At 40.2% G+C, this 14,466-nt stretch overlaps 1 protein-coding gene across 1 annotated transcript in view; it reads right to left on the reverse strand.

Moving 5' to 3' along the window:
• The window catches only part of RNF144B (ring finger protein 144B), an 89,814-nt gene extending 80,458 nt beyond the window's left edge, over positions 1 to 9,356 (reverse strand). Inside the window, exon 1 of the mRNA XM_075083931.1 lies at positions 9,276 to 9,356. The gene's annotated coding sequence lies outside the window, so the exon portion shown is untranslated. The remainder of the gene's footprint in view (positions 1 to 9,275) is intronic.
• Between the last annotated feature and the right edge of the window lie 5,110 nt (positions 9,357 to 14,466).

The raw sequence follows: 14,466 nt of genomic DNA on the forward strand, positions 1-14,466 counted from the left end.
TTTGCATTTTTAAATATCCTGAAACACTTGAGCTTTCTTAGACTTTTTCAAATGTATGTGAAAATGCCAACTAGCATAAACAAATCCATACAGCTTACATATTATACAGTATTTGGCAGAATAAAATGCAACACAGAAAGGCAAAATGGGCCAGTTCTCAGCTCCGCAGAGACAGAATGCAAGTAGGGGAAAAAATGCATTTAAAAAAAAAGAGTTTTAAAAGTCCTGATATAATGTAATGATGAAACATTTCATTTACATGAGCAAAAGACAGAATATGAATGACTACAAGACTACGAACAATACTTACACTAGCCTTGACAGAGGGAGCTCAGGGCACAAAACCAGGTATCCTCAGAAGAAATTAGAAACCAACACCTAGGAACACTTCCAAAAAAACCTCCTTCCAACTGCTCTGAACTGTTTGAATTCATTTTCAAGACTGTTTTTGTGAGGTCAGGAGCAGAGCCCATGCCAAAGAATGTGATTGGTTTCGTTAGTCAAAAGGGAGTATTTAGTTTGGGAAGCATCAGGAATGTTTATGGGGGCATATTTTTGGGCTTTTTGCAGGTTACTACCAGTAAAATTCCAGATTATTGGGACTAAATTACAGGAGCAGAAAGTGATGTGTAACTCCTTAAAGGTTATAAAGGAATTTAATATGCATTACTACACACTAAGTTTGAAAAGTAGACCCTGTTCCTAGCCAGAGCCACATAAATGAGAAAGATTCTGCATGTTCATCCAAATCAGTCTGTATGGAATTTAATCATAAACCCAGAGAAGGACAAGCGCCTTATCCCACCATTAACTGCATTCAAAGTTTCCTCTTGCAATCCTTTCTGCAGGATGGTCTCACTGCATGAGTATCTTTGGCACCAGTGACATCCACAACATGAGAAGCAGACTTTTGTACTGCTGGAAGAGTGTGGAAAGATATTCGAGGATATGTGGCCTTGTGTGAAAGAAAAAGGACTCTTACAGCTTACCTACACAAAGAAACTACTCTGTATTAATTAAGGGTATTAATTTACAGTGCAAATTCAAATGCTCAATAATTCCTTCCACATGCAATGAACTGAATGCTCCAGGAAAATGAACTACTTCACATGCAACAAGAATATTTAATAATACCCAAAACAGGAGCTAGTGTGGAGCAACAGGTGTTGTGTACATCCTGCCTTACTCCACAGCAACTTCTTTTGGAAGACACACCTTTAGTATCAGGAAAATAGAAACTAAAAAAAAAATCTAAACAGTTTAACTTAAAACCTTCATTTTTTGCAGATTTCCAGGAGAGACCACACTCCACTTCACAGTTTGTAGACAGAAAGCTCATTTACACAGAGACGCTTATGCTACTGATGCAAGTCCTGCTGAATCCTGCAACTGAAGATGTTAGGGAACACTGAAGATGTTACGCCCTTTCGCTGCCTGCCTCACTTTCTGCCAAAGACGCCCATTGCTGCAGCAGAGGAAGCAATCTGTCCGTCGCTCATGATGCCCCAGTTCAGAGCCCACTGTATTCGCTTTCTCTGAACCTAAGTTTGCTCTACACACCATTTGCGCACTGCCTGGGCTGCACAGCAAGCATACATTCTGCCACTCCTTCTCCAGCAGCCTAAGGAGAGAAGCAGAACAGAGAACTAGACATCGTAACTTCATCATTCACCCTACCAAAACCTAGCAGGGTTTAGTAGCCAGAACATTCAGGAAGACTAACTCTAATAAGCTTTATAATAACTAACTCTATATAACTAACTGTAATAAGCTAATAAGACTAATAAGCTTTTAAAATGTATTAGTTAAACCACAAATAGAGTTTAAAAGTGACTGCAAAATGTTTCATTCACTTTAGAAGTCAGCTAAACAAACAAAAGCCACTTCCAAATAAACGTATCCATATCAGATTTGAATGTGATTTAATTAATTTGCATTTAAAGTTAGCTTAAATTAATATTCCACAATGTCCATGCAGTTAATTTGGAATATTTTTCCTGAATGTTCCTATGTATGCAAGCCCAGAGACTGCTACTTATTTTTTCTGAGGCACAAAATACAGTGAAGACAGAGGGCTGTGTTTAGCACTGGGGAGGAAGGTAGCTGTGAAGAACTATGAAGTGAAAGCATTTCAAGCAAGTATTTTTGTAAGGCACTCACAAAAATGGCTCTGTTGCTTAGCTCATTTTTCAACTGAATTACTTAACCAGATGGAAAGCCAAGATATGTGACCTTCTGTGCCAAGTAAGGTCACATATCTTTTTTTTTAATAGAGTTTAAAAGTAGAAACTACTCTGAAAAGACAAGCAAAACTTTTGGTGAAAACTCAAGGTGAACACATTTTCTAAAGGATAATTGCATAGGCAATTACACACGCAAAACAAATGTAATGTAACAGCACTCAGATTTCTGAGACAAAAATGTACATTATACCACCCCTGTATTATTGATCTTTCTGATGCACACTGCAGGCCAAATTCTTCCTTGCACGCCAGAAAAAAAAAATTACATACCTACACATTTTAAAGGAGAAACAGCCATGACATAACTAAATTCCTACTCTGATGAGAGCCATGGCATTTGTTTTTAATAAGTCTTAACTTCTATAGGTAATGCCAGATCCTGCTTTACTTTTCAGTATCTGTATTACTTTCCCAGCAAAGCCCAGAGCAGATTACAGAGAGGCTTAAAGTTACAAACTGAACTGATGTTTACATGTCAGAAGTGACACACAGAAACTCTCTGCAATTGAATCACTCAACCTGCATACTCCCCCAGCTGGCTTCAATAGTGGGATACAGCAGGTCACAATTTACTCTGGGCAAAAAGACTTTTCTCAGAGTAGCTTCATTCAGGACTCCTTTAAAAGAGTGGAAGGACTTCAGCAGGCTTTAAGAATTGACAGATCTTGTACCCAATTTTAATAAAAATTAAGTAAATTTTTAATGTTTAGGACATGCTTACTTTTCAAGACCAAAATAGGAAGTCTTACAGAGCAAGCAGATCTAATAATATTACATATTATGATTTTCTATACAGCTTTAAAACCTCTTACAGAGATATCAGCTATGTTACATTACTGAAGTCCACCATCCTGCACACAACCGTAGAAAGCTTTAGGTATGGGAATATTCCATCTTTATTCGGGTAGGCAAATCAGGGAGCCACTCTCATAGGTATTTATAGCATTGGGATTTCAGGACCTATTTCTGCGAGATGAGAGGCAGCAACTTCTTCCAACTTACCAGAGTGCTCCAGTTACAGAGCTCATGTGTGATCAAGGATCTTGTAATCGCTGCTGCAGTCCACCACCAAAAAGTCTCATTCTCTTCAATTACAAACGCTGCTTTACACAGTGGGTACAACTGTCTCCCTTAAGACCTAACTAAGCATCCTAGGAAGCCTTATCCCCACCAAAAGTAGCGGCAAGTGTAATATCTGTGTTAATTCATGCTAATTTACAGCAGTTTAAAAGCACAGAAGTACAAAGCCTCACCACATGGTAGCAACCAAGGTACAACTCTTTCAAAAAACAAACAGCATAAGGCAACTAAGAGTAAACTAGAAAAAGACACCAGATTTTAAAAATATTTGTTCAATCTTGTATTTATAAAGTAATTAAACACTCAATGAGAAACAGCCAGGCTAAAACAGGCAAATTGTATGGTTGTACTTATGTAACAGCAGCCTCTCTCCCCAGCTATGGTTCAAATGGGAAAAGTACTTTTCTTTTTTCCTTCCTTAAATCAAAACCAGGCAAAGGATTTTCCCATAAACTTTCCAGGAAAGTCAAACTCTGTACTAAAACCAAACATAAAAATTTCATCAGGAAAGGAGAATATTGCATTAAATTATGAGTATGCAAAGACAACATTCAGACACAAGATGATGGTGAAAATTCTTATGAAACTTTCAATTTATTAGGCTATTACAGACTACCATGTATTATAACAAGACCATAACAATTTTCTTCAAAAAACCTCAACTGAATTTAAGACACAGGCATTATATTGTGTGCTCTCTGCTTCTGTCTGATTTTCATATATTAATCTTCAGTGTCAGGAACAAATGCTTAAAAAGCATGAGAATGTATTCTATTCCACAAAGACACTTTTGTCCACACAACTATGCCTGTTTTGTTCCAAAAAGCAGTAGATACTTTCATGGAACCACAGGATTTTGCCAAGTTTGACAGTTAACCTTTTTGCCAAAATTAGAGTTCCAGTTTATTTGTAAAATAATTACTTGGAGAAGCTAGGGTATCTATTTTGAAATTTCATCTGCTATATCGCCTTCTTGTAAGCTGAAGAAGTCAACAACCAGTTGTTCTGTAACCAGAAAAGAGTTTTAAGCATCTCATGAAATTATTTTTATTTTTATAGATGGAAAGAGTATCATCTGAAACACTCCAGAAACTTTTGCATAATATAAATAAACCCAAGATCTATTTTACCAATTCTTAAATCCTTTACATTTATTGGGAGTAATACACCTCTCTGTGTATACTGGATCATTAATAAGATTTGAGTGAGACAATTGTTCAACATAGGCCTAAAAAAGCATCATCTTAACCCACACATTGAAAAAGTAACAGTTTTAAAGTTAATTTTGCATTTCAAGGTCTTCCTTAAAATCTGCTTACAATGTACTTAAAGTGTGGAGTTGAGGATGCAGGAGACATCAGACCTGTGGATGCTTTATTCTCACTAACACCCCTTTTCCCTGACAATAGGGCATCTACAGTGAAGGTTGTCGGGTTGTATTTTGCTGAAATCCTAAAAAGCACAAACACTAAGTTCTAAAGTCACTCTCAGAAACTGAATAATTGTCATATTTTTAATGCCAGCAAAATATGCATAATAAAATGCATACACATTCACAAACATAGAATAGAATATTTGGAAGTGAAAAGTCATCAGTGAGATAGCTTATACTGGATATATGCTTGTACAGCGTATGGTTTTCTGTCCTACAGCTGTCTGCCACAGATCACAAACTGGTGTTTCACCTTAACATGCCAAGCTGTAAAGCATAGCGAGGCTGCTGCTCCACAGACAGCAAAACCACTGAAGGAGACAGAATGGGTATCATAACCACTTCCAGATAAGTCATCCCTGTTAGCAATTGAACATCCTGTGGGACTGTACAGTTTGATTAGTTTACTCTGCTCTTTGCTACTGACATTTAGTAAAGATGATGTAAATTTCCATTTTTTCCACTGTCCAGGCAGTATGGATGGGAACCAGCAGACTTGTAGCCTATTTCCAGTTCTGTTATTAAATGATTTTCATACTACGTTATTCCTCATTTTACTAAGTCATAAAATAAAAATGAAAAAATTTAAAATAAAAAAACAAACAAACAAACAAACAACAACAACTGATTTTACCTGAGCAGCCAGTCCAAATTTGGCGTCTTGAAGGTTGTTTCACTTGGAGAGACTAATTGGTGTGTATATATGTGTATATATATGGATGCATATGGGACAGAAGAAGATGGGATAGAGGAAAAAGTGAGACAAAGAAAAAACGCATTTCCAACTAGTTTATGAGTTCTTCTGTCACTCAGCATCTACACTGTTATATATGTAATTGAGGGATGAATATTAACTAGCTAGCCTGTGAATTTTCTGTAAAAGCTCAACCAACTACCACAGATGCATGTGGGTAGTGATGTGATGTTATTCCTGGAAAGCCTATTTGTAATGTCCACATTTCAGCAGTGGTATCACTCATCCTCAGCTATTGAGTACTCAAATTCTGCCTCCTGTGACATCCTTGGAATAATTTTGACTTATACCGGGATTGCTGTAACCAAAGTATTTTACAGAGCAATCTGATTTTTACAATTAAATCAAGTAAAATAGTGTCTTGATACTGTCTGCAAAAATAAATCGCATAACTAAAGTACCGATCTCTATATAAGTGGATACTCTCGCGTTTGGGTATTTTGACCAGGAAGGTTTCACCCAACTTTATAGGAATTACTTTATAGTAATTCTATATACAATTCCACTAAATATCTTAAGAACTTATATAGCTTCCATTCACTAGGCATCATGCAGTGTTTCATTTTTTTTTGAGCTAGCTTCAGAATATTCCTCTAATTTTTTTCTCCATATTATACCCAAAAAACCCAGTTACAGAAAACTTAACTCATTTGTCTTTGATGACATCAGAAGCAAGTATTAGATTCTTAGACACTGGACCAGAAACTTGTCTTCTAGTTCCATACTTAAAATGTCTTTCCACTTTTTCAAAGATGAAAATTGAAGCAATATTTGGTAAAACACACTTAAACCTTGAGCAAATGTTTTCTAAAATCCATCCACACATGTAAATACTTCCTACTAGCAAGAATTCAGAATCAGATTCTGTTATGGTCATGAAAAAAGAGACTATAACATGAAAAAGCCTGTTTAAAGGAGCAATAAAATTTACAACTACAAGCTCCTCTTCTGCAAAGGAAACTAAAAAAAGGTTGAGCAGCTGTTCAAGATCGGTGAGTTTAAATCACTATCTTCCTCCACAAAGAATGGCTGAAGTCCTAGGAGTAAAATTCAGGAGAATTCAAATTCTGTAGAACTGACTGCAGGCTTCCCAGTAAATATCCAGCCATCTTCGCTTTTGCATTGAGTACCTCTAATCACTCCTATGCCAGCATCTTCATTCATTTATACCATATTAAAGTAATTAATGCCCTTGGATGTCACTCCTGCTTGTTGTGAGCAAAATCTTCCTCATGTTAAGACATCAGGTAGACTTTTCTCTTACCTATTATAGTTCCTGCAAGCCAGATTGCACTATCTGGTAATTAACAAGGTGCAGTCTTTATTTTAACCTCTTGTAAGGAAGAAATTTTTATGACCATGTCCTCAGCTGCTAGTCAGGAATGATTAGTTTTACAGCTTTCAAGCCTCTCCACATCATTTGAATGCACAATACAATGGCACATTACAAAATGATGGGCTGCTTCAGCCAGCTACATCCACTGGAATTAGTGGTGAGTGATTCAGTCCTCTCAGTCTAAAGGTACTCTACCTTTTACTCTTATTCTTAATCATTATTGCATATGGATACCTCTTGGTATTATGTAATGCATGCATGTCAGTGCAAATCTATCGTGCTCCAAACTTTAAAAGAGTGAATTGAAATTTACTTGGAAAAATTATTAATTACAAAGAAACACAGTGAAGAAATGTCATGACAGAATTCACGATTACAGACTTTAGACCTTTGTATACCATTTAGATTAGGCTGCAGCTCAGCAGACTTGAGAGTATTTACCTTACCTTTCCCCTCATATGACAAACAGTTCTTTCAGTCTCACTTTCAAAACTGGGCCTTAAACCATATGTTTTCTCCAAAATAAGGATGCTGCTGTCAAAAGTGACACTCCAAACAAGCATTATCAAATTTGCTTCCACTTAGAAGTCATGTGACAATATTTAAGTAAGTTTTTCCCAATCCATTTCTAGTCACTCAGACATCAAATTTCTGTATAATAGAAAAGATGGGGCATTTTCCCTTTACAGACTTTAATAATTTAAAATATCTCTTCCTAGTTTTTTACACTGCAGGCAAACTTTACCTAAATGCCCACTAAAGATACATTAACTGAGAACAGGATCAAACCAAGACCATGACTTATGAAACAATAATCATCTGTCCCATGATAAACCCCTGCAGCTCTCTATAGGCCTCCTGTAACTTTCCTTGGGGTCCTAGACCATGGTGGAGCCCACCTTACCCTAAGGGGAAGCTAGATGCAGAAATCTGTGAAACCTCTGAGGTCCAGACACCAGAGAGGAAAATACGAGCTATTTAAGTTGTCTCTATTTCAGAATGTCACTAATAGAATTCTTTGGTGCTTTTTTTTAACTTTAAAAGTCCTTCTCATCCTGACTTTGCAAGGCTATTTATGTGTGTACACATAAAATAGTTTCCCTAAAGCTTTTAGTTCTGTCATACTAGAATTTCCAGTAAAAAGGTCATCAGAACTGAATGCTTATAGCTTTTAGCCACACAAAACAGCACTGTAGTTTCTTGCCTTTACTAAAAACACGTGTTAGATCTATATTTCCAATTCTACAAGTCCTATTAAAAAAAGACAATCAGTTAAATTGTGCATTGTCCAATTTACATACAAATCCTGTATTAAAAGCCTGGCTTGAGCTGACAAAATTCACAAAATACGACAGAAACTATTGAACAAATTCAGTATCCAGTTACAGTCAGGTAAATCTAGAGCAACAGCTCTGAAACAAATAGAGTTACCACAGTTAAAGTCTGAAGTAATTGGGAACAGAACTTGGCCACCTGGCATTTACTCACTTCACTAAACTTAAAGCCCTGGAAGGGTCAAACAATGAATAACTACATAATTTGTGAGAAGAAACATCTAGAAACCCAGGACACAGAGGTGAAATGAGGATAAATGCTTTGCTTCCACGCTGAACTTTGTGAATTTTTCTTAGTCTAAGCCAGGCCACGGATATTGCTTTAATATGCCATGAATATTTTCAGTGTGAAACCCCATTCATTTAAAAATGAGACATGATTCATACAGAATTCACATGGCAAGCCCTGGAATTTTAAAGTACCTTGATTACAAGAGACAGATGTATAAAACTTTAAACAACTTTAGCTGGGATTTCTTTTTCTCTATAATAAATGTAACTGTTTCAACTATGGACTGTGGCTACTTGGAGACTTTGATATTTGTTTCTATATCTAGTTTATGTATTTCAGATTAAATACTAAGGGCTCAAACGTGCAAAGCGAGAAGGCTGTTCACAGTAGTAGACTCTTCAAGGCTTAGAAGCTTTTGTAGGGTTGCACTTCACACATGGCAAAGCATACCTGGAGAGAAGGTATGTGGAAAATGACTTAAAATACCTGTTGAAAGAGTACATGCTTAAATAAATGTTATCTGAAAAAATTAAAACCTTGATCAGGCTTCAGAATAATAGTTTTATGTATGTAAAATTAAACCCCCAGTAAATGACATCGCCACGTTATTTAGCCCTGGAACGAACGGGCATTCATTCACAAGCTCCCGGAACCGAGAGAAATCGCACGAAAATCCCAAAGCTGAGAGAAGTTCTCCCCTTTTGCAGAAGACAACGCAATTAACACCCGCGCCAGCAGTTCCCCCGAGAGCACGGGGGCGGAGAAGCCCGCCTTGCCCGGCCTCAGGCCGGCAGGGAGGGAAGCGGGGTCACCCACCTCCCTCCCTCCCTCGCTCGCTTTTGCAGGTGCCGGTCGGTTCCCTACCTTCGCCCCTGGCCGCCCGCGACGCGTCAAGCCCGGCGGCGGCTTCCCCCTGGATGCGGCGCGGGTGGGACAGCGGGGGCGGCGACTGGCGGGAAGGCGGCCGGCCGGTCAGGCAGTCAGTCAGGGGAGCCACTGCCAAGCCCCTGCTCCGCGCTCCCGTCCTCCTTCCCCTGCCGTCCTCCTTCCCCCGCCGCCCTTCTTCGCCGCCTCACGCATCTGCCTCCCGGCCGGCCAGCCAGCGGGACGATGGGGCCGCTGCCCCCCGCACGGCCGCCCCGCCGCCACCGGAGAGCGGAGGAAGCGGCGGCCCCGGGCAGAGCCGGGGGCGGGCGGCGGGCGGACGGACGGACTCCAGCCGCCCCCCCCCCCGCACAAAGGGCAAATTGATTTGCCGCTTCCCGAGCGCGGCGGCGAAGGGCTGGGTGCTGGGGGAGTCCCGCAGCTCCCGGGAGGCTGCGGGGAGGGCGGGGCAGGATCTCGCCCTGGAAAGAAAAGCCTCTTGCTTTCTGGAAAATGTCAAATTATATCATATCATGTCGACACATTCTTACCAAGATCGCCTTAAATTATTAGAAAGCAGCAAAATGTTAATTTTCCTCGGGTTTTTGGCTGTTTGGCTGGTTTGGGTTTGGTTTTTTTTTTAAAACACAGGTTGCCACTAACTACACACACTGCACGTGGAAAACCACCAGGTTCACTTCGTAGCCCAATCTGATGATGAGCACAGCACTAGCTTGTCACAGTGCAAAGTAGTAATACCCCTGGAAATGCTTTCCATTTACAATGAGTTTAAAAATGTCTAATTACCAGCTGTACCAAAACCTATAGACCTGCCAAGCAGAAATTTACAGACTCAAAAGTGTAAATGAATTGACAGAGTTTCTTGTTCTAAGGTGTTACATAACCTTTGCATAGGCGACTGGCACGTACACACACCATTCATGGCAAAACCCTCTCAAAAGTAGCAGGAGGCCAGTAACTGAGCAGGCGCTCGCCACAGGACAGCTTCTGTCCTTGCAGCACTTAACTAGGGAGAGCGTCCCACCAGCTGCGGGCGTCCCAACAGCCCAACCCTGTTCCAGGTTCTGGAACAGAGAGCGGTGTTGTTGAGCTTGATATTAAAGCCCCTTTACCTTGCCTCCGTGTCAGCTGAGGGATGCAGGAGCGTTCATGGGGCTATTGCCTGCAAAAGCTACACGTCAGCTGTTTGGAACTCCCAGACTGTACCTGTAGATATAAATACTAGATCTAGTACTAGATCTAAATACTTCACAGAACATGTAACAGCTGTGCATGCTTTGACCGAACATACAGTCATAGATGTTATTAAACAGCCACAAAGAAGTAATCTTCAAACCCTGCAGAGTAAGATTTACCTCCATGGTAACTGGAAGTTTAACAGAAATCCCAACACAGATCTCAGTCTGACAGAGTACCTTGTTGTCATTCACACACAGGTGGAAAATGTGACTTTATGTACTATTTTGATTCATTGTCTGTCTCTGATGTTTCTTACCACAATTTTTTTTTAATCTTGCATAGACATACTCTGAAATGTGGCCCATACAGAGGTTTCTAAAACAGAGTGAAACTGCTTAGATCGATTCATATCAATTACTCATTTAATGTTTGCAAGAATTTTTATTTACAAGGACAACTCTAATCATCTTAAGGGTAAGAAACAGATGATAGGTGTGGATGATGCAACAGTCTGCTAATCCTGAAACACTTACATGGGGAATGAAGAGGGGAACGCAGGATGTCAGAAGTGAGGAGGACACCCTTAGGAAGCACTTTGCAAATCTGGTATTCTTAGCAGTCAAATGTAAAATATCTTGCACAAATACCCAGTGAACACTTGGAGGTATTCAGCATATGTTACTAATCACACCATAACTACATAACTGCTTAAATACTTTTCAGGCTTCTCTTGTCTTGTACGTTGTGTTAATTAGCTCAAATATCAGTTCATATTTAGATCCCTGCTTTCATTAGCAATTATATAACCCTTAGGTTCAAAAGCCGTATAATGCTTCTAAAGTTAATGAAGATGTACTTGGCATTTACACAGGACTTTTCTCAGCATTTCACAGACAAGCCACTTTGACATTTCCAGGAAATAGGTAGTCACATGACTGTTATGGAGAAACTGAAGCATTTACCTATATTTATATGATTCGTACAAGAACTGTAAAGCAACAGTACCTACATTATTAAAAAGTAGCATCCCATAATTTGTTGCTGTGCTATTTTACTCCATGGATAAAATTCCCAGTGAGAGTTGCTGAGTACTTACTCTGATGCAGGGCACTTTCTCTGCAATCTACAGATGACCTTTTCTGTAATTTTGCCCACAGCAGACCTGCTAGTTTCTGCATTGATGGCAGGACACTGCAGTAACCGGTCACTTTGGAAACAAAATAAACACAGTCCTGGGGGACTTTGTATACTCTATGAAGCATACACTTCTGTTCCCAAAAGCTTCTCAAACCCTGCCGTCTGCTCTATACCAAAAGACAACCAATATTGCTTGCTAATACAAGCTGCTCTGAACTAACTGAAAAGAGCTGTTTATGTGAATTAACAGAGGCTGGTAACCGTGTTTAAAATTGCACCGCCTGGTACACTCCAGCGTACAGTACAAGCTTGTAATGTAATGCCAGCTGCTTCTTTTTACAGCACCTTCAAAACATTTTCAGCATTTAATTCTATTCAGTTACTACGTCTAAGAAACATATGCTTTGATATTGAAAAGTGAGCCCGAGGCACCTCCAGGATAACTGTTTTATGGAACTGGTGTTTGCAGATCACAGAATCACAGACTGGTAGGGCTTGGAAGGGACCTCTGGAGGTCATCTTGTCCAACCCCCCTGCTTGAGCAGGGACACCCAGAGCAGGGGCACAGGAACGCATCCAGGCGGGTTTTGAATGTCTCCAGGGAAGGAGACTCCACAGCCTCTCTGGGCAGCCTGTGCCACTGCTCTGGCACCCGCACAGGAAAGAAGTTTTTTCTCATGTTTAGGTAGAACTTCCTGTGTTCTGACTTGCGCCCATTGCCCCTTGTCCTGTCCTTGGGCACCACTGAAAAGAGTCCAGTCCCGTCCTCTTGACACCCTCCCTTCAGATATTTATAGGTATTGATGAGATCCCCCTCAGTCTTCTCTTCTCCAGGCTGAACAAACCCAGGTCTCTCAGTCTTTCCTCATAAGGGAGATGCTCCAGCCCACTGATCATCTTGGGAGCTCTTCGCTGCACTTGCTCAAGCAGTGTCCTGTCCTTAAACTAGGGGACCCAAAACTGGACGCAGTACTCCAGATGTGGCCTCACTAGGGCAGATTAGAGGGGGAGAATAACCTCCATCGACCTGCTGGCCACATACCTTTTAATGCACTCCAGGATAGAGTTGGCCTTCTTGACTGCAAGGATACATTACTGGCTCAGGGTGAGCTTGCTGTCCAGCACTCCCAGGTCCTTCTCAACAGAGCTGCTTCCCAGTAGGTCAGCTCTCAACCTGTACTGGTGCATGGGGTTGTTCCTCCCCAGGCGCAGCACCTTACACTTGCTTTCATTTGAGCTAGCCATCTGTCATGGTTTTAGCTGGGACAGAGTTAAATTTCTTCACTGTAGCTGGCATAATGCTGTGCTTTGGGCTTAGTATGAAAACAATGTTGATAACACACTGATGTTTTAGTTGTTGCTGAGTAGTGCTTATACTAGTCAAGTACTTTTCTAGCTTCCCATGCTCTGCCAGGTGCACAAGAAGCCGGGAGGGGAGGGGGCACAGCTCAGAGAGCGGATTCAAACTGGCCAAAGGGATATTCCACATCATGTAACGTCATGCCCAGTATGTTAACTGGGAGGAGCTGGCTGAGGGAGGGAGGCAGCAATCGCGCTCGGGGACTGGCAGCAACGGTTGGTGGGTGGGGGAGTAAGCGCGTGGCTGAATGGTGTTTAGTTGCCAACTGGGGCTGAATCACGACACCATTTTAACATTGAGACTATGGCAGTAGAAGAGCAGCCTCCCCATGATGGGATAAGAAGAGCAGGCTACAGTAAGCAGCTTGTAAGTAAGCTGTACAGTAAGCAGTAAGAACCTCTTACAATCACTTATCCCTTTCCAATTCAGCCTTCTTCCAGAACCAAGGTTTTTAAGTTGCATTTAGTAGTTTTCACTACACTGTGTAAACACCTTAGGTAACACTAACATTTCGTACCAATATAATTACCTCATACAGGTCTTTCAACTCAGCTGAAACTGTGTCATTAACTTCATCAGGTTAGATGGAGAAAAGGCAGCAACACAGAAGTGTCAATACAGTGAATCATCCCAAAGCAGTGTATTGAGAATGAGCATTCTTATGGTAAAAATGAGAATATAAACCAGCTTTGGTCCCTTTTCTTGAATTTAGCAATTTCCCTTTAACACATATCTGAAATTTTCTCAGATTTGCCCTCTCCTTGTCCCAAATTCTAGCTTTGCAGATTTTTTTCTAAAAGTCTTTTAATCCATAGTGTCTTGATCTTGTCTGGGAGGTGCAATAACCAATTATTAAACTGTTAACAGCTTACTGAAACTACTCCATAAACTTATAAATCAAAAAGATACTATGAAGGGCAGAGAAAGTTTCAAAAAATACGATCAAGAAAAGTTAGTTGTCATAGCTGTTGAAGTTCAGCCAGAAGAAACCTGTGACAAAATACAATTTACCTGCACTGAGCATATCAGTTTCTAAAATACTGGATTCAGCCTGTGTTTAAGGGTCTGCCTGCTACTAAAGTGGTATGTCTTCACTGAAAGGATCGATGAAGCCATTATCTCCTATTTCTCCTCAAGATGCAGCTCTAATGTGATATGTGTAGGACATTATCATAGGTAGTTTAATTGGGTACATCATCTCCATTGGGTAAACACATCCCTTTTCACAAAATGATGGTCTAATTTATCATTGCAACCTGAAGCACAGCCTTTGGATGTCTTCTGTCATGATTCTGAACTAATCCAAACCTATTCATCTTATAGGAAGTAGTCTGTTGTCTACAAACATCTGTGTTGTGCCATTTGTGTAGCCCATGGCTTAATGAGATATATTTGTCTCCTTATTGTGTGTTGACTTCAGGCTCATCTAATTATGTATTGTTGGTAAATAATTTACATTTTCCCTTTTTAAGACCACCGCCATCTGTGATTGCA

The sequence above is a fragment of the Phalacrocorax aristotelis genome, chromosome 2, assembly GCF_949628215.1.
Source record: "Phalacrocorax aristotelis chromosome 2, bGulAri2.1, whole genome shotgun sequence".
Taxonomy (NCBI): domain Eukaryota; kingdom Metazoa; phylum Chordata; class Aves; order Suliformes; family Phalacrocoracidae; genus Phalacrocorax; species Phalacrocorax aristotelis.